Source organism: Lactuca serriola, chromosome 3 (genome assembly GCF_051521515.1).
Source record: "Lactuca serriola cultivar US96UC23 chromosome 3, Lser_US96UC23_V15, whole genome shotgun sequence".
Lineage (NCBI taxonomy): Eukaryota > Viridiplantae > Streptophyta > Magnoliopsida > Asterales > Asteraceae > Lactuca > Lactuca serriola.
In genome coordinates, this window is record NC_136410.1 from 59,260,831 (window position 1) to 59,266,956 (window position 6,126).

At 30.7% G+C, this 6,126-nt stretch overlaps 1 long non-coding RNA gene across 3 annotated transcripts; it reads left to right on the plus strand.

The window, feature by feature from the left end:
* The first annotated feature begins 3,329 nt into the window (after positions 1-3,329).
* Positions 3,330-5,751, plus strand: LOC145092398 (uncharacterized). Of its 3 annotated transcripts, none has more exons than XR_013702509.1 (4): positions 3,349-3,570; positions 3,716-4,401; positions 4,873-5,076; positions 5,395-5,751. It is a non-coding gene; the product is annotated as an uncharacterized LOC145092398 (long non-coding RNA). The 3 variants fall into 3 exon arrangements; XR_013702510.1 differs by having other exon boundaries at positions 3,350-3,824; positions 3,891-4,401; XR_013702508.1 differs by having other exon boundaries at positions 3,330-4,401.
* The last annotated feature ends 375 nt before the right edge of the window (positions 5,752-6,126 follow it).

A 6,126-nucleotide genomic window follows, 5' to 3' on the forward strand; every position in this document is an offset into this window, starting at 1 on the left:
TTTCATGTTTATTGTATCATTTTCCGAATTGAGGATGTTATTACGAAGCTCAAAATCTAGAAGAAAAAATGAGCAATAGGTGACTGGTGAGAATACAATCTTTCATTTGACCCTAATTACCTGTCTATATTTTTCTTTTTAATCTAGATGACTCTAGGTGGAGTCCATGCTTGTCACGAATAATTTGATTTTGGAACTACCTTTTAGTTTAGTTATTTTTGGTTCATAAGTCTTCAACCATTTTCGAATTTGTTGTTGTTTTTATTTTATTTTTAGCTCTAATTTGTTTCTTTTAGTGTGATCCAGGTTCAATTTCTTTTGCAACATGTATTGGCTAGAGAGAAGCAAACACAAGAGTGTCCAATACATTAAAGAGAGAAGCAAACGCCCAATTTTCTATTGTTTTCTTTGCTTAATCTAAAGCTCTTTCCAACATCTTTAATTTTCATATTTTATGATTATATATATATTTGAGATTTTATTTTTGATTGAATTGATTAGTGTGAAGACTAACAGTTATATAAAAAAAATAGATCTAAACTTTATGAAGAAGATCGATGTTTTGAGGGGTTCATTTTTTTTTCTTACTGTGTTAATTTTGGAGGTTTCTTTTTAGGTCCAAAAATTTGGAACGTATCATCCCATGGATGATGAACGAAACAAGATTTTAACCCGTAAGTTTATTCCTATCGATTTATTTCTGATTTGTCATATACTTTTTCTCTGATATTCCAGGTTTAGATTTCCATTTTTTTTTCTATCATTTTCGTTTTTTGATTCTTGAAGTGAAGAAGAACAATCAAGATCTGTAAATATGTTGTTTGATTTTCCAGCTTTTAAATCTTCATCATGTTTGTAGATGCTTTGGATTTTGGGTTCAGGTTCATTTTGAAATGAAGACCAAGCATTGAACTTGTAAGCATGTTCTTTTCAATTTAATTTATGATTATCATCACTTTTACCCTTTAGTATCTCAGCTTTTAATTCCTTTTTTTGCCTTACCATCAATTTTTATTTTTTAAATTTCGATTTGAAGAAGAAAATCTGATTTGTAACGTTTTGTTTGATTTCCCAGGTTAGAAATCTGCAAATATTCATCGAAGAATTCTGACATGAAAAATTCTAGGAAGCAATAAGGGTTACTTGAACTCGAATGTTATCTCTCATTTTTTATGCATGTTGGACAATCGGATAAAGTTGCATAGTCATGTAACTTTATAAGTGGACATTTGGCATGGTTACCCTTCTGTAAGTTTGCATAGTCATTTTTCATGCATCTTACACATTTTTCAATAATTTAAACACCATTAACTAATGTAGTGCTCTTTGACTTGCATTTAGCATATGTATCAATTGTTTCACTAGCTTTTTAGATAAATCTCGCTGCTAATTGGGGAATTATGCAGGAAGTATGTTGTATTTGCCACTTGTATTTATATCAGCTGCTTTTGTTTTTTGATGCCACTAACAAGTCTTTGATGATCTTTGTTTTTTGGTGTTATGAAGTTTGATGTGTGTGTGTGGTGTCTGTATTAAGTATACAAGTGTGGTTGTGTCTCTTGTGTGTGTATTTGTCGATGTACATATGTGTGTGTGTTTAAAGATAAGATGGGTGAAATGCAGGAAGGACAAAGTCGAAAGAATGTATAAGCCAAGAAGAAAGTGGGAAACTTGCACCTATATTGTTGAAGGGAGCATGGACGAACCCAAGATTTCGTAGTAGGTGTTACCGGTAGCACATTTTTCCTTTTACGTAGTGGCACAAATGTAGAAAAAACGAAAAATTCAAAATTTTTTACACTGTATCCGGAAAAATAAGGGGTTGCCGGTGCCACTATGGGCACCATAGTGGAACCATCCCTGGAAGGGAGTTAGCGCTCTCTGCAGATCATGATTTAGTTTGTAGGATATTCAAATATTTTCATCATAATACTGGTACAGTTAGCAATATATGATGTTAAAACTGTTAGTGTTGTGAGATCAAGACTAGAGTGTAGATTGAAAAATTTAAATTATGAATTCTTGATTATAGGATCAAGATTGTTTAATTGAGGTTTTTAAATATGAATTTTGTATCAAAAGCATCCGGTCATTGTGAGTTGAAGTTGCAAACTACGGACCAAAAATAATTTCATATTATTAATTGTAAAAATATGGTTTGTGAATGTATAGTTATTACATAAATATAAGACATTTGATAAGCCTATAACTTAAAGGCTGTCAAAATATATTAAAAGTGGTACTTTCCATAGCATGAATATTAACATGTTGGTATGTAAAGAATAATGTATGAATTAATTTTTTTTTTTATTGTATAATTGCATCTCTAATCCACTTTAATTATGTCAAATATGGTGTAATTAATTTTGACACATTGTGATTATAGTACTACGTATGAGATTAGTTATAAAAAAATAAATATTATAATTGTTTCAAATTCAAGTGATGCAATCTTCACAATGTTTTCTTTGTCAAATAACTGTATACTTTTAAATTATAATATATAATCCAATTGTATTTATTTCCATTAGTTTACTATTTGTTAAAGTAATACCAAGTTTATATTATTATTATTATTATTATTATTATTATTATTATTATTAATATTATTATTATTACACTTCTTTTCTCCACCTAATAAAATTAACACCAACACGTAGCTAATAAATATTAATCTTAATTATAAATCATGTTTGACTATTTATTGTATATTCATTTGAGATATGATATTTTTACGAATGACCAAATAATTCACAAAAATAGATGATTCCTCGAAAGAAAATTATTCACCGTCCGCAAAAGAAATTATAACTAACTAATATTTTTTTGAAATAAAACAGACAATTTAGTTGCCGAAATGAAACTGAGAATTTACATATATATATATATATATATATATATATATATATATATATATATATATATAGCATTTAACATTGATATTATGATGTTAAACTAATGAAAAAACTAAGCTAAATATATAAGAGTTTAAGAATTTCATTTGATTTGATGACATTATACTATATATTAAAATTGTCGATCTTTTGCTAAGTGGCTAAGGGATGACAAAAATGGTCCTTTTAATTATTTCTTTTTTGCAGTTTGGGATATGTGCTAGAAGATGACAAAACTGGTCCTTTGTTTATAGTTGTGGGTTTAATTCGGTCTCTGCATCGGGTCATTTTATTTCATTGATATATTAAAAGATGGTTCCCAATTTTTCAACGGTTCTTGATTGGACCAAACCTTTTTTGATTTTTTTTTCTTTTTCATTAATTTGCTTTTAATTTAATATTTTTCCTACTTTTTACCATGCTTGGTAAATAGTCAATGTCTGGATTATTGTCACACACGTGTTACTTTCCCGTTCTCCATTGTTACGTGTTTGCATCGGCTTCTTCCAGAAAAGCACCACCGCCTCTGCCTCCGATTAAACAGCCCACCAACTTTTCCTAACCAAATTATGTACTCTACCATATGGGTTTTATCCAATTTGAATAACCTCCAGCCAGTCATCGCTTTCTTCCCCAGCATGCCACTCAATCACATCCTCTGCAAACACCGGTATTTGTAAGTTCTCTTCTTCTATCGTCTTCTTTTCTGAATCTACTCCACTTGGACCTCTCTCTTCCAATCTCCACCTCTGATTCCCCGGTCCAGCGCTAAAAAAGAACAATTTAATTTTAAAATGCCGAACTCCCATCCCATTGCGCAGCCACAAGAACATAACCCGCCACAACGAAAGCGCTGGTTATCTCCCTCGCCATCCACTGGCTATGGCCTAGGGTTTTCTAATAGCAAAAGCAGACAAAGCATCGAATCAGGTAAAACCAACTTCAATGATCATTTTTCAAAATCGGAATCCTCGAGCTCTTTTATCTTTCGTTCAGTTGCGACAAAGGAGGCCGATAATGCCAATGGATAGAACTCTACTGCAAGAAATTCAGCTGTATCCATGGATCCTTTTCCAAAATCGGAATCCTTGAAATCTTTTAGCTTTCCAGTTCAAAAGGTATCATGTTTTTATTGTTTTTTTTATTAGTTTCATCGGCTTTGTCTATAGCTGTGATTGTCTTCATTTTTAGGGATTTAATGACTCAAGTGAGAGGGTACCATTTTTTACTATATTGTTTCCAGTATCCTGCCTACAATCTGCAAACGAATTTTTGTTATTCCTGCTCTTGGTAACTTTTTTTTTTTGTTTTTTTATCTTTGTTCCTATAGGGAATATGATCGCTTGCCTCCATCATAACCGAAGAACAAGATTCAGTTACACCCCAACCACTTCATATTGCCATTTGAAAGAGAGTCTCACTACGCACCCCAACTGCTCGATTAAATGTTTGAACCAAGATGCCTAGAAAAGATCAGTTTTTTTCTTCCGGAAATATGAAAAAAAAGGTAATTGTTTATGAGTTTAAGGCATGTATTCATTATGTGTTAAACATTTTTTACTTGGTTTTAATTTTATCTGATTATAACATTTAGTAATCAGTTTTCATCATCAACATTTATATTTTGTTTTGTCATAAAATTGTTGGTTGTACACTTCTGTTTAACCATCTTTGCTACTCTGTGGGAAACAAGTGATTTCCATTTAGAAAGATTGGGCGAAATGTTCCCTCTTAACCAGACTTTTTTTTTGGTAAAATTTTTAATTTTATCTGACTATACACTTCTGTTTAACATTTATATGTTGTTTTTTTGTAATTTTTTTTTGTTAATTTCTTCTTTTTAACTTTTTTGACCAGATTATTTTTTTAGTTTTTACTTTCTCTGTATCATATTTGATGTTTATAAAGAAACATAAGTAAAGTGCTATTATTGGTATTAACTTTGCTTCCTAAACATAATATTATGACTTTTATACAGGTGTGACTTATAATTTGAGTTGGGGCAGGGTCATAGCTGAAAATTTGAAGATTAAGCTCAAACTTTTGAGTAGGAAAAGAGAATAGTGAAAATGGATTGACAGAAGTTTAAATATGCTTGAGAGGCAGGGGTATAACTGGAAAGTTGAAGGTCGGTAGATGGTTAAAGAGTTTTAGAGGTAGGGGCATAATTAGGAAGTTGAAGGTAAGCACAAAATCATTTATATTCTGAAGTAAAATTTTTATTGTTGATTCATTGGGTATAGTTTTATTAATTTGGATTTTTTTTGCTGCAATTTTTACGAATCTGTGGTCTTAAGAAATACTTTTACATTTTTAATTGTTTTGTATCAAGATTGTTTTTTGATTTTTTTAATCATCTTATTTGATTCTATTACAAGTCACAGATCGACTTTTTTTAAAATCATTGAATCATCAATGATTTTGGAGAGCAGTTACACATGTAATCTTTCATTGATAAGGATTGCTTTTGTGGTTTATTTATAAATTATAACTATGATAGGTAACGAAAGAGGAACCGACAACAAAAGACGAAGTAGACCGATTCCAGAAGCACGTGACAAGTTAGGCTGCATTAGACTTCTTCATGTGCTTGAAATCCGATATTTTTGTAATGACACATGGAGGTAATTTTGCGAAATTAATAATTGGTGCAAGAGGGTAGATGTCAAGAGAAATCGGAGGTGTCTTTTATGGAATTTCAATCTTGGACCTTACACGGGAACAAATTCATTTCTGAAATAAGTTATCTCTAGGATTTCATGTATGTAAGTTTTTAGTTATGGAAACTTAGTTATCCAATTTCCTTTAGGATTCACTATCTGTAATTTTTGATATTGGTAGGTATAGCTTTTTCAAATGGATACAAATGTCTCTAGTTTATATTAAAAATAAGTGAGACAATCATTGCCAAAAGGAAAGTGTTCACTAAAATAAATATATTTGACGTCTGCGGAAAAAAAGCTAATCATCTTGAAAAGACAATTTATCAAACAATGACAGTGAACAAGCACAAATAAGGATTCACAAAGAAAAACTTTCACTAAGAAAGATAATCTCACAAAGAGATTATCGTATGCACAAAGCGGCTATTAGGGTTTGTGAAAGATGTAATTTTCACAAACTGATATAAAAAATTATATACTACTATTCTAGACAATCCCTATAAATCAGGGATATGCCAGCTAACTAATTTACGGTAACTATGGAAACAAGATAAATACAAAATTTGTTA